This window comes from Cavia porcellus, unplaced genomic scaffold, assembly GCF_034190915.1.
Source record: "Cavia porcellus strain 051 isolate PalLab524CR breed Dunkin Hartley unplaced genomic scaffold, mCavPor4.1 scaffold_14, whole genome shotgun sequence".
Lineage (NCBI taxonomy): Eukaryota > Metazoa > Chordata > Mammalia > Rodentia > Caviidae > Cavia > Cavia porcellus.
This window is the reverse complement of record NW_026947497.1, coordinates 29,343,101-29,358,870: the sequence shown is the minus strand read 5'-3', so window position 1 is coordinate 29,358,870 and position 15,770 is coordinate 29,343,101.

The window sequence follows — 15,770 nt, the reverse complement described above, 5'->3', positions numbered from 1 at the left end:
GATTGTTTCTGCTATAAATCGTGTGACTATCTTTTATTTTCTGAGACATAATATTAATCCACTCAATTTGCAGTAAAAATATGCATGTAAGGCAACCCATTTCATGTTGGCTTTTGAGTTTTGTCTCAAATCAGATAATGAAACAACTGTTATTTATTAAATATGGCATTTGCTAATGGAGTATCAGGTTTAGCTTACATTTAAAGAGAATCTCAGCATTATCTAAGTATCATCACACTAATATCACCAGAAAATATCATAATTTGTACCCTAAAAGTACTGAGAAAAACATATAAATGTTTTTCTTTGCCTTCAATGGCAGTTACTTGAGTCTTTCCTTCTGTAACAGAGTAAGAATGAATGCTTGAGACAAGAAAACAAAACTAGTTAGTATCATTTTGTTTCTTTTAGTGATATGTTGTACTTTATTATGCTACATTATATACATATACATTTCATAAATAATCATTGCATATATTGACAAAGTTACTTTGAATCACTTTATATTACTCTGATAATATTAAAATAACATACCTAGACACTTAAAAGTGGTTTCATCTTATTTTATAATTAACAATATAAAATGATTCAGGCACTTATGGAATTGTACAGGAAATAATTGCATTTGTAGCTTTAAATGCTAAATACAATGTTACTTTAAATTACAAATTAAAAGTTGTTATAGCAACTATAATACTCTATGCACTACATCTTATCTTGATGCATAATTTGTAGTTGGCAGCAACAACCACAGTAGAATAATTAAATTATGCCCATGATGGACATGTTATGAAAACTAATATTTTAGGTAAACTGATTCATTGTTTTTGTCTTTCTCTTCTAATTTTGCTATTTTTCTGAAATGTTTGGAGCATATTGATTTTTGTCTAGAAATAAGCATTTCTTATATTCCTATATAAGTGCTGAATTGAAAACTTTTCAACAGTTTGAAAAACATAGCAACCAAGTGCATAATTCACAAATTCAAGTAATTTGGTAATTTTACACTATATGTTACTTGATACTGAAAAGCTTTGGTTTTTGCCTGTACTACTAAGCTAAATATTCTTACTATATAATCATTATTTTTGCCCCCCGGCTTAGTTTTATGTCAGTACAAACCGTACCTGACACACACAACTTAAAGAAGGAGAGCTTTATTGTGGCTCATGTGTTCAGAGGGTTTAGTTCATGGTGGGCTGCTTATAAAGCAGAAGTTGGCCTGGTGAAAGAACATGGCAGAGGAAGGACAGTCAATTTAAGTCAGGCCGCTGGGAAGCAGGGAGAAACCAGAGGAGCACTGAACAAGACTACACAAATTCAGGTCATATTTCCAATAACCCAATCTACTAACCCAACCCAAAACTAAAGACAAGGTTTCTGGGTACATTTTAGTTCTAAACCATAAAAATTTCGCCTTGCTCCCAAAAGGTTCATGTCCATCTCCTTAGGCAAAATGTGTTTAGGTCAACTCTAATAGTCATCAAATAAATGTTTATTTTTGAGACAGGATTTCTCTGTAGAGTCCAGGCATGCATGGAGCCCAAACTGGCTTTGGATGCATGCAAATCCTACTGCTTTGACCTCCAAATTTCTGGCATTATACAGGTGCGCCACCATGGTTGTCTTATTTGTTCAAATTCTAAGCGATCCAGCATTGCTGAAAAGTTTAATTTCAAACTCTCTACAGAGATAAAAGGAAACTCTTGCCTGTAAATCTCCATAAAAATAGTAAAGAAAGTTAAATTCTTCCAATGTACAATGGCACCAAATAAATATTCCTGTGCCAAAAGACGAGAATAGGGAAACAAGAAAAAATGGAACCAATGGAAAACTAAAACTCAAATGGCAATCATTAAATCTATAGCTCCATGTCCACCACCTATTGCAGGTAATGGCCAGATCAAATTCCAAATGGCTCTGGCATCTATGTCTCTAGGGCCTTTCCAGTTGCATTCCACATTGCTTCTTTTCGGACTGACACCTTTTACTGCCTGAAGGTTTCCCTTTGTAGTTGTTCCATACTCCTGAAATCATTCATCTCCTGAAGTCTCCACTGCAACTTTAGATTTCTTTTTGACTGTTTTTTCTTTTTTCTTTTCTTTCTTTTTTTGGCGGGGAGGGGGGCAAGGATCAAGCTTATGATCTCCCCTTGCCAGGCAGTGCCACTGAACTAAATCCTTGGTCCATTTTGGCTTCATATTTATAGTGACACACATGACTTTTTCATGTGACCATTGCCAACCTCCCAGGCTTTTCATTGCAATCAGAATGAAAGTCTTCATAAACCTATTTTTTTTTTTTTACTTTTTGAGACAGGGTCTTTCTATGCAGTTGAGGCTGGTCTTGAGATCACTTTGTAGCCCAAGCTGGTCTCGAACTCACAACGATCCTCCTGCCTCAGCCTCCTGAGTCCTGGAATTACAGGCGTGAGCCACCACACCCAGCCTAATCCTATAATTCTTGCATTCTTCATTCCTGAAAGCCAGCATCTAACTGTAGAATGTAGAATGGCATGGTCTGCCATAATTTTAACTAATAGTCTGATGTCTTGGTAACTACTTTCATTACTGAGACAAAATATCCTATGCCCAAAATTGAGGAAAGAAAAGTTTATTTAGCTCATGGTTTGTGGAAATTTAAGTACATATTCAGCTGGCTCTAAGGCAGTATGATGTGGCAGAGGAGCAACAGGCCGTGGCAGACAGAAGACAGCAAAAGCAGCAGAAGCAAAAGGAGCAGTAGGAGAAAAGACTTTTTCTGTACCTTATATTTTATGCAGGTCACCTAATCTAGGGTGAGTATAGCACTCACACACATGATTCCAGCATTAGACTAAGGCTCAGTCACAGACTTTAGAAGCCCATTCCCATTACCATGTAAGGTTTTGTGGGGACACCCAGATGCAAATCATAACATCTGGTCTTGTACAATGGTTGCAGTTGCTTCTGTGGGCCTGAATGACTGAACTTGGGTATATACCTCTCTAGGCAGCTCTGACAGAGCACACGTCACTAGGCAGCCCAAGTGATCACAGGGTCTGAGATCAGTCCTCCTGAGAAATGTACCCATTTACATCATTGAGCCTATGATGGGTGAGGTCTGTTCATTTCCTAAGATGCCATTAAACTACCTTTTCTATTGCTCTTATGAGAAATATTTAGTTTCATAATAATTCTAATCTCTCAGCCAAGCATGCTTTCTTTAGTTCCAATTTTTGAGGGACTTCTTTTCTTGACAATCTGGGAAAAAATTCACATCTTTATTCTCCTTTTTCTGCTCCTGATTTTCATTGTAAATCTAGCTAAAAGAAGTCAGCAGTACCCACGCTTCAGTATTCATGCTTTGAAATGTTCTTGGCCAAATTAGTTGCCCACATTTTTAAATTCAACCTCAAAGTCTTAAGACAAAAGACAAAACATAGACAAATTCTTGATGAAAGCAGTCTCTAGTTTTGTTTGCAACAGAGTCCTCATTTCTAACCGAAACCTCATTAGCCTGGTCTTTATTGTACATATTGCTAACAGTATTCTGGTCTTAAGAGCTGCCATTAGGATCACATGTCAAGCATTACAACATTCTAGGACTATTCTATCTTATCTTTACAAACTGCTCAAAATTTAGTCAATCTTATTACACTAATGAGTCCCAAATTCCGCTGAACCACATAGGTATGTCACTAGTACCTACTGATACTAACAACTTCCGTTATCAATTTTATTAATCACTTTTCTATTAATGGGACACAATACTTTAACCCTATAACTTAAAGGAGAGGTTGACTTTGGCCTGTGGTTTCAGAGGATTTGTAGATAGTTGGCTATCTTGAAGCCAGAAATGGCATGATAGTCGGGTATGGCAGAAGTAAGCTGTTTTACTTGTGGTATTTAGGAAGTAGAGATAGAAAGGAAGAAAAAGAAATAAGAATACATTCTTCTAGGTCACATCTCCACTGATCTGTCGTTTTTCAGGAAGCCCTATCACTCAACATAAGACTTTTGTGGGACATTTTTAGAACCATAAGAATATATAGCCTTGAACTTTTCAAATATCTGTAGAATTATTACTTATTAAATTACTTTTAAAAATCACGGTTTAAAATTCTCAATTCCTTATAAGTAACTGCCTATGCATTTAAAAATCCAAGGTTAATGATAGTAAAATTAATCAACCCCAAAACACACAAGACTTCATACAAAAATTTTCCAATGAGATAAAATGATATTTTGTCATTCGTCATAATTTTTATGGAAAGATTGTTTTTGTACTTTATGTCAAATGCACCAAAGTGATATTCAATATAATACTGCAGTTTAATAAACTCCTACTAAAATAGAAAAATCACATCCACTGTTATTGTCAAAATAATTTTATAAATAAAAACAAATAATTACTGTAAAATGTATCCTTTAATATAATTCATGTTATGTATTATGATTCTGGTAAAACTTCCACCTGTTTGAACACTTACGATAAATATTGTGTTTTTAAATTAATATTTTAAAGTTATTTACTTTGTTACATTATGTTTTCATATTGATTGTGTATTGAAATTTATGTGTAGTCTCCAATATGGCAAGATATTTGTAGTAGTATCATTCCTCTTTGGTAAGATATGAAAAGTCTTAATGATGAATATAGGTACAAACATAAATGTTAGAAAGATAAAAAAAGAAATGTTAGACATCTATTATGTGGTTCACATTTTACTCCTGCTTAGTAATGCTTGAATTTGCTCAAACATGCATGTGTGAGATATATCTATTTATGCAAGTGTTGTGTGTGTATAGATAAATATAAATATATATATATATATAAATTTTCTATTGTTATTAAAGTGTTAGCAATTTTCTTGATAGATTATTCCTGAGAATATACCTTAATGAATTTTTCTTAAAAAGAGTACTATTTTAAAAGATTCTTTTATACACTTTAGTCTTAAAATTTCTCCATATATCATGCCAAAATATGAAAAGTCAGCTAGTAAAAGAAGTAGCTTTCAGAGCACTGTGCATTAATATTCATTAGTAAGGTCACTTAACCTCTAAAATTAAGTATATCACCAGAAAAGCTACCTCTCTTATATTCCACGTAGGAATTCGTCAGCAAAATCCAGTTTTATGTAATTTTTTCTTACTATATTTGCTTATATTCTAGACAATTCAGCAATGCTATTAAATACATTGACACATTTCTAAATCTGAAATTATAGCTTTATTAATACATTTGTTTTTGTTATCCCTACTTTGCCACTGGAATAAGCTTTATATACTATAATGTGATTTTTGTGTTTTATTATAAAGAATCATGGTAAGAAATAGTAGGTAGAAACATGCTCTCTCCTCTTGTTGAAAAGATTGGAAGTCTAACTGAGCATTAAATAAAAGAACAGCAGATTATCAAGTTTTCCTTATAGCTAGACAGAACCACAAGAGTCAATTCTTCTGGAAAGAACAACAAAATTGTGGTTTGCACAGCAAGATTTCTTTATTTGATGCTGCTATTTTCAGATCTATTTAACTCCTAAGTAATCTGATTTTTAACATAGATTCTACCTAGAACCAAGAGTTCAAGAATGGGTTTATAAAATTGAAAGTGTCTAAATCCCTAGAATAGTGTTTCACACTTGAATTTTATACCTTTATATAATTATCTGACAGAAATAAATCTTTCTAACTTATGCTCCCCTTTTCTATTTTCCACAACCAAATTATTAGAAGAATGAATAGGATAGCTCATGAATATACTTTAAATATACACCCTCAGTCTATTTCACCTCCTCATGTATGTTACTTAAGAACTTTTGATCAAAGATAAACTTCATAGAGGCTTCATTTTGTCTTGCCCATCAGCTAAGGATGATGTTTATATTTTTAAAAGTACTTTGGAGAAATAAAACAAATAGAATTCATGACATGGACTATGTAAGCTGTTAATCTTAGTTCATTATTTTTAAGTAAATAAAAATAGTAATATTCCTAATTAATAAATTGTTTAAATATTTTGAGAATATTTTTCTTTCACTGTTTCACAGTTTTGATCTTCATGATAATATAAAGAAAATAATACTGAATATGCAGACACTAATCATGTAACCAAAGGGTTAAAGAACAACTGGATACTCAGATTCAACTAATATAGCCATCTTGTGGTCATAGAAGCCATCCAAGATAGTAAGTATCTGATCAAAAGTTTCAACAATCTTGTAGGATAACACATGAACCACAAAATGTAGATGATGTGACCCTATGAATGGTAGGTAGCCTAAATCAATAGCATGTATGTGAAGCCTGATGTGTTAGTACAGGAATTGGCTCCTGTGCTTATGGGAGATAGGGAGGTTAGAACTGACTATTTCAAACAGGAGGACCAGAACAACTGGTGGTAGGATTTAGTTAAGGTTTAAATGCTTGAGAATCTGGACCGACGGTTGCTGTCCAAATCAAACTGGCCAGACTGAGAACCTAGAACACTGATCTCAAAAGACAGGAAAGACAGATGGCTCAAGAGGAGAACAAGTTTGCTCCCTTTTGCCTGTTTTATTCTATTTGCTTTCTTTAAAGTTTGGGTGAACTTTGCTGGGGGAATGTCTTTTTTTATTATTTTAAGATTTCAAAAGTTAATGTCTCACAAGCACATACACACACAGACACACAGAAATGATGTTTTACTTGCTATCTTGGAGTTCCATATCAGAGTCAAGTTATCATGCACAAATAAATGAGTTTTTAGAAGACATCTAAAACTAAGAAGAATTTTTTTCTAGAGTGAAATAAAAAGCAGTATATGCAATGATTTGGAAAATAGAAAATTTGAAAAAATTGTTCAATATTGTTCAACAAAGAATAAATAGTGAATATGTATGTGGAGTGACAGCAATAAGAGAAAATTAGTACAATGGGATGGAGATTTTGGATTGGCTCAGTATTTTGATAGAATTTTCATTCTTTTAAAGATACACTAATTTAATATCTACTGTTATCTGAATATTAGATGAGCCAAAGAATAAAATTATTTAGATATTCAAAAAGCTTTTCACTAGTGAAGTAGAAACAGATTAAAATATAACTGTAATCAGCATGAAATGTGAAATTGTGACATCTATTTATTCTGATCTTCTGAGTAATCTTGACCCACTAGGTCAAAATAGTGAAGGTGAGCAAATTATGAAGAGTAAAATACAGTTATACAAAGGTAAGTGAAGGATAGAGCAGTTAGAAAATATAGAGTTCTAGAAGATAACTAGTTCACATGCTGTAAGGAGGAGCTTGGGCATTATCTCTTAGTCAAAAAACAATTCACTGATAAATTTTCAATAAGCTGTTCACATTTAGCCAGATGAATTTCGGTTTTATGAATCGTAAAAGCAATCTTTGCTAAATGAAAATCCTTAATGAACTTTGGCAAACAGTGTCCTGAAGAAGCAAAGACTACCTACGGTTATCAGTAAAAATAAACATGGAAAGAATATGGAAAGATAATACACTTAAGGTTACAATTTGCAGAACTTGATAACCTGTAAGTTTCAATGTGTAAAACAGAAAGAATTAATATACAATTTCAGCACTGAACTGGATAAGACAATGCATTTCCAAATTTTTAAAAAATGAGTAATTTTTAGAAAGATTAATCCTAGATTAATAATAACTCAACCTGAGAGGTTCTTGCCTGGCAAAATTGGCATCCGTGTATGACACACAGAATATGATGCATTGCTCCACTAATGAAGGATACACAATAGAGGAAATATAACAAAGCAAGAATAAATAATACTAACAATGTTTATATATAAATTCTCATATTATTGATTATTAGCCTGACTACCATCCATTCAAGAACTTGTATATTTGGGGCAACCATTTGAAAAATCTCCTCTAAATGTCAAAAACCCAGGCCTTACTCTAAATAAAAATATGTATCCCTGAAAGTGAAAACAATCCTTCACTCTCCATGATCTGCGAGATTTAATCTTTTCTAATTGCAAAAAGACAGTAATGAGCTTCAGTAAACTCTGCCTGACTTTGGATGCCATGTGAGTACACCTCTGGTTACTCTAGCAAGAGATGGCATGCCATGAGAATGACAGTCAGTCTGCACAAAGCAGTTACAAAAATGTTCGGTTCTGCTCCAGGATTCTAGTAAGACTACAATTTCCCTGGACCGCTTCAGTTAATGATGGCTACAGTTATGTTACATCCATTGTTCCAGCAGCATGAGGTGTTTCTAACAGGGAGATTTTGACCAGTGGACTTCTATTGGCATGGATAAAACTTTCTCACAACTGCATCAGAGAATATACTCTTTCCAAGATTTCTTCTTTACTCTTTGCTTTTCACAGGTGTCAAATCTATACTAAAGTTTGGAAAGTCTCCTTGGTACTACTCTCTCTCTCCTTGGAATTCCACAGAGCTTATTCACTATAAATCTTTGTGTCTCAGACTTGGTGTGTGCTTTATGGTACAGCTAGAGTGACACATTGACACTCAGTGTTTAAATAATCACACTGACAGAGTTCTGAATGCAATCTTTGTTCATATATTATCAAAAGTAAATATGGAAAGCAATATTCAAGTAAAAATGAATAAATTTATTTTCTATGGCTGCTCTAACAAATTACAAGAAATAAAAAGCATTTACTTGCTTAAATATTCTGAATTTATTTTGTTAAAATCCAAGACATCAGAAGTCCACAGTGAGTTTATAAGGCTAAAAGCATAGTGTTTCGGGCCCTATGTCTTTCCACAGCCTACAAAGGACAATTCCTTTTCTATCTTGTCAGTTATTCATAGGCATCCGTTTTTCTTAGATTACCAGTCTCTCCAACATGTCACAAAGCCTCACTGCAATCTCAGTTTCAGTTGTCAAATTGTTTTTTTTTTTTTCCCTCTGAGTTAGTTCTTTCTGCTTGGCTCTCAAGAGGACCTGTGGGATCACATTTAAGACTCACATGGATTTCCAGCATCTTTCCATTGCAAAATCCTTAATTTAACTGTCTTTAAAATTTGCCGGATAAAGTACATTTCACAGAGCTATGTGACTACAATGTGAATATTTTGCAGGAGTTGAGAACATTATACAGGTTACTGTGTTATGGCTTACATCTAGATGTTCCCACAAAGTCACATGCAATCATAGGTAGGGTTTCTCTGACCTGGATGTATCTAAATTATATGAAACAGGGATTTAGGGCATGTGCTGTTAAATTAATCCCCTGATTGGAATAAGAGGACTGAATGAATCTGCTGAAGACAGAAATCCCCCTGTGGATGTAGATGACAGCCCCCAAAAGGCTTATAGTTTGGATGGGTTAACAGAAAAAGTCATGCTGTCTGATGTGCTCAGCCTGCCCTGCTATTGTTAGAGACGACCATGCCCCTCCATCTTGCTGCCCTGCCTTGCAGCCAGCTGACTATGGACTGAAATCTTTACAAACTGTGAGCTGAATGAACCTTTCCTCTTTTAAAGCTGGGTGTTGGGTATTTTGTTTCATCAACAATAAATCTAAGACACTCTGTCAAATATGTCATTTCCTTGAGAAATTATGGTGTAAAAACTTGAAGATGAATGAGACCTCAAATATTCTTCCTGAGTACCATACTTGAATGAAACAAACTACAAAGATAGAATAAGAAAATAAACATAAAGGTAATAAATGTGCTTTGACATCAGAGCAATAGTGCAAGAGCTATAAATTTAAGAAAAAGCTATCAATAGTATGACTGCTTATCCCAATTATTTTGAAAATTTTTTATCAAATATGAAAATTTCATTATAAAGCAAATAGAAATTCTTTCTTATCTATTAATCATACATTTTAACTGAAATTATATGGAAGATAGGTCTATTCTGACTGCCTACAAAATAAAACGAAACCAAATTGATGCCTATTTTGCAGGGAATTTAGATATGATTTTGCCTGACAATTAGCTCAAAACACTTAATAGTAGTATTTGATCTGATTGTTCTCTAAACACCACTACAGAAGTTACTGAAATCATGCTTATTAAAAATGTTTCAATAGTGTTTTCCTTTCTGTAAAGGAAGCAAACAAATTCAACTTTATCCTTCCATATTAAGTGGCTAGATTTTGAATAGTTTCCAGAAATGTGTTTTTCAAATAATCTTAGTTGTTTCATTGATTAGAAAAGAATACCTTTTCATTTCGTTTTGCTTTATTGGTTGACATTTACTAATACAAAATAAACATTGAGTTTACGGTACATGAAAATTACATGCAGCCATAAAATCTGCTCTTTTTTTTTTTTTTCATAAGTTAATCCTATCTCTGTTTTTCCAGGCCATAGTTCACAGGTATGCAATTGCATCTAGCATTGTGTAGATGAGATCAATAGTATAATCCTATTAAATTCTGCAAAACAGCTTACTTTATGACAGAAAGTAGAGTTGTGATTGATTTTTAAAGTAAATAGTAGCTCTATATTCAACTCAGACTAGAATAACTTTTAAAGCAGAAACTTTCTCTTTGTTGGGCCACAAATTAAATTTCATTTTTTGTGACTTTATACATAAATTTTGCCTGTGTGGCCTAATTAAAAGACATTGAAGTCTGGCTTGACTTTTCACTTAAAATTGCCTTGGCTTTATCCCAACTTCTAAGAAGAGAAATTAAAGCCTGCTTTTAAGTATCAACCACTTATTCTGGAAAACTCCTGGCTAATAATAATAGCTGTCAGATAATTGTAATCCTTTGATGATATTTGCCTTTCTTAACTCTGGAGTTACTATAAATATTTAGAGATAAACAATTACTATTCAGCTGCTACACACCTTTACAGTAATACTGGTTATTTATATTCAGTTTCTTTACTGATTAGTTGATATATTCAATAGTTGGTTCAATGCCACATTAAATGCTAAATATTTTGATTACACCCTCCCACACACAAATGCACTTTTTACTGATGCCAATTTTCTAAAGTTTAATGACTGATTCTTTTCATATCATTAAAATCTTAAGATATTACTCCTAAGTATATGATCATATCCTTAAAACGACTTTAAATGTCATAAAACTGTGGAAACATCCATCATAATTTTCCCTGAGCAGAATTGCATGTTGTAAAATAGCTCATTCTTACTAAGACTGAATTGAATGTGTTGTTAACAAAAGAGACAGAATAAATTTTATATTTGAGATTCTTTTTGTGTGTAGAGAGGCAGAGGATTTTCCAAGAATACTTCTAGTTTAAGCTTGACACTCTTGTAGCTCAATCTGAAAAGTACAAAGTTCATTCAACTCAATTCCCATAAAGACAATTTAAGTTCTTGGAAGGGGAGAGATAACAGTTGGTACTGGCTCAAAGTGGTGGACACTTGCTTACTGTCTTTTCAGAAATGAGAGGAATCTCTAAAGAATGCATCGAAGAGGGGAAAAAAAAGTGTCAAAAACAAGATGAGATCATGTCGCAGGCCATGAATTACAATAAGTGACACAAAGACAGTCAAATGAATTGAAACCAAGACAAAAAATATAACTGAAAGCACATACAAAAGGCACCTGCAACACAGAAGCAACCGTCAATCTGCACGAAGCTTAGAGAGGAAGGAGAAATTAGGCCTGAAAACAAACCAACTCCATCTTACATAAACAAAACACATTCTTAAAAGCAAATGATACAAGTAGGTCACAGAAAATATACACTAATATGAAAAACTTTCCCAAGCTATACTACATAGCATCAAAATTAATAGGAGATTTTTAATATAAAAGAAGAAATGGAAATCAAATAATCATAGAAGATGACTATAAGTCTTGACAGATTTATTAAAAGAAGTAATAAAAATTACTTAGAAAGATATGAGCAAATGTCTTTGGGAAATTTGATAATTATTGCTGATAGACTGTGTTTTTAGTACTTGCAATCTATAACAATAGGACATCAGAATTTTCTAACAATGATGTAATATTGACTACAATTATTCTCTTATCTCTGTTTAAACTTTCTACAACTTCAGTTACTTTAAATTAACCATTGTTCAAATATATTTAAAGGGAAATTTCAGAAAGAAATCATGTGTGAGTCTTAAAGATTTAAAATAACCTTATTAAATTATACTACTGAGTGTCAGAATGTAGCTCAGTTGAAAATAATTTGCTTAACATACATGAAGTCCTGAGTTTGACTTCCAGCACCAAAAACACCACAAGAAAAGAAAAAGAAAATTAGATTTGTTATTATTTAATCTCTTTGCCCAGTTAAGCTTTATCAGAAGTATTTACATATAAGAAGCAATATTATAAATATGATATAGAGATGAGGGTTCAATGATCAGCAGAATTTTTTAATATTTTATTGAAATGGAATGAAGGCTCAAAACCAAATTTTTTCTAACCTACTTAATAATAAATAACTCAAAATGTTTATTCACAAAACAATATTAGATATAATTACTATATTACATAAACAACTTACATTTTCAGAACTCCTAAACCCACTAGAAATTTAAAACGTTAAAGATCAAAATAGTATAATACTTTTTCTTAAGAATCCCAAGTCTAAAATAAAAGCAGACAGCCTATGTTTGAGCTCTCATTCATTCAATATTCATATATATATTTTTTCAAAACAATAATGTATTTATTATGCAGTCAAATGTAACTTAAGTATCAATTTTTTAAAAGCTCAATATGATGAATAACAAAATGAATACAGCATTTACATTTATATTTACATATAAAAGAACTCCATTATCTTGAGAACATGAAACGAAATGGTAACCTACATGTTTTGTGAACTATTGACTGAAACATAAAAATTATTGATTGTCCTCATATTGAAGGTGCAGCATGCGTGGTTCAGTCTCCAGGGAGTCCCTTCATGATGCAGCCTATGCTGTTTTGTGCAACTCTGGCGCATTCCTAAGACAGACTGCAAAGTGACCGTGCATTTGGGATTGGTGTCATGAGGCTGCCTGGATACCACTGTACCAGTAGTCAAAAATTCGCCTTGGTTGTATACAAGCCAAAGCACTGCAGACAAACGAATCTAGAGATTTTTATTTTATTCTTCAATGAGTTTTATAGACTGATTCTCTGCCTCTGCTGTACTACAGTTGTGTCCTGCTACCTCAAAGTGTAACAGTCAAGCACTGGGCATGCTTATCAGTGTAAGTCTTCGACATTCAGTCTGAGTCCAATACTTCTTTATACAAAGGGTGGTTTTTATTTGAAAAATTGTAAGAACACATAGGCATCCATATTTAATAAATTAGATAAATACATGTATGTGAATAAGGAAGACCTCATATCAGACTCACACATCTATGATGACTGAATTTTTGGAAAGTTATGTGGTGGACTTTTTCCAAATGCACCAAATAGAAATGGTAAAGTTTTACATTCAGTTTAAGATGTATGTGGAGGTAGAGCACCATGTGTGAAGCCACTTGGATAAACGTCCCAGCCTCCCGCCAGTTTCCTGTCTTGTTTCCTCTTCCTCTGACACCATGGTCACTTCTGACTAGCTGGGGGCCATTCAGTGGACACACAGTAGACAGTGGACAGACGGACTGGAACTCTGGTCTCTTGTTAATATACTTGCCAATGTACAGTGTAATATCTTCATATGAATTTTTGCCAATTTATTTATCATTCATCATATGTTGTTTTAAAGTGAGGTAAGGTAGTATCCTCTCTCATAATTATAAAGCATTGTTTTAAAGCATATGGTAATCTATTTTTCAAAGTCAAAATTAACAGTGAACTAACTTAGTCCTAATGAAATAAAGATTTAATGTTACATTTTAATTACTTTTGCCAGTCTATTTAAATTTTCATCTGCTTTATATAATTTTAGAATACACTAATCAATTAAAGTTATTTGAGAATTCACCAGCAGGGCATCTATTAACATATGCTAACACATTTTAGAAGTAATTCAACAATAATTGTTAAAATATTACAATATATCCTTAACTAAAACTTTATATTAAATAAAATCTTGGAACAAATATTTTATCACTTATGAAAACAGTAAGTTCAAATAAGATAAAGAATAAAAACCCATTCCAAAATCTCAGCACTCTTTTTACTCATTTATTTTAAAAACATTTTATACAGAGAAATCATAAGATCATGACAGTTTTATAATACCCAACTAGATCCACCAATTTGCTATATACAATCTATCACTCACTATTATATACTTGTTCTTATACTGGTTGTTGATTTTGCAGTTACACTGCAAATATTATGACTCTTTATTTCAGCCCCCAATATTTCTAATTTTAAGATATTCTGCTACTGCTTACTTGAAAAATAATGATCAAATTCAAACAAGTCAATACAAGAAAATTAACAGAACATTATGTAATATGTAACGCATTGATTGAAATCAGGATAATACATCTGTTATTTTAGTCTTCAAGAATTTCTCAGCCATTTTGGCTTTAAAATGGAAATGTTGCACCTGGTATGAGAGCTGAAACTTTGGTATACTGTGTTCTGCGTATTTTGTTCTCATGATTATTTAAAATAGAAAATAGTTACTATAGTGGAAAAATCAAATTAAACAACATGTATAGACACAAAAACAGTTAAATTTGCCTAAAATTAACATTGGAATCGCACAACACATTTAAAGCATGGCAAATAGAAGTAACAAGAAAACTTAATACAAAACATATTCAAAAAGAATATACAAACTCAAAGTTTTATTTAACATAAGTACTTAAATTGAAAAAGGAAAATGGGCCAGGGATTAGCTCAGCCACATAAGCACCTGCTTGGCAAACGCGAGGTCGAGAGTTCAATTCCCGGAACAAAAAAAAAAAAAAAAAAAGAAAGAAAGATAGAAAAAGAAAAGTGTTTTATTCAAAATTCCAGTGAAAACACAAAATTTGTGTTCGGGATGTAACTCAGGGGCACAAAGTCTGCATGGAAAGTATAAGGTATTAGGTACAGAATTGAATTCTGTATTAGGTACAGAATTGGATTCCCAGTGCTGAGGAGAAAAAAAAAAAATACAGAATTTATAAAAATTATTTGTACTTCTATATATTACAATGGGTAATGATTATATTCATTGGTAGAAGTTAGTAAGTGTAACTGACACATATTAATTCTTTTTTTCTTCCCTCCCCTTCCATCCCTCCACCTCTCATTTCATCTTTTGGGCCCTTGCCTTTTGAAAAAGATCTATATCTCTGCTTCCTAGTATCTCTCTTTTATTTTGCTCTTTAATTTGTATACTGGGGTTCTTGTATAAGAGACGCTATGTGATCTTTAAGCTTATGTGTCTGGTTTATTTCACTTAACATTGTGATCTCAATGTGTACCTATTTTCCTTCAGATGACCCAAGTTATTCCTTCTTTATGTCAGAGTAACACTTTTGTGTACAAATATCACATTTTCTTTACCTATCTTTCTTTTGGTGAACATGTAGGGCACTCTCAAGATTCACCTATCATAAGTTGCTCTGCTATAAACATGAATAGGCATCCATCACTGAAACATGATGTGTTGGGGATGGTACCTACAAAGGGGAATCGTTGAGTAAAATGGAATTTCTAACATGCTAATTGTACTAATTTACATTTGATCAACAATTTAAAAGTGTTCCTTTTCCTCACAATTAATTTACTACAAAACAAACACACATATATTTGAAAACATTAAAATATGTAACATAGAATTATCTGTAACACAAGAGAAAGACTGACAGTGATAGAAATAGAAATACAAGATCAATAATTTAAGTACCACATGACCCAACACTACCTATAGAATTTCACCCAAAAAGGGACTTCT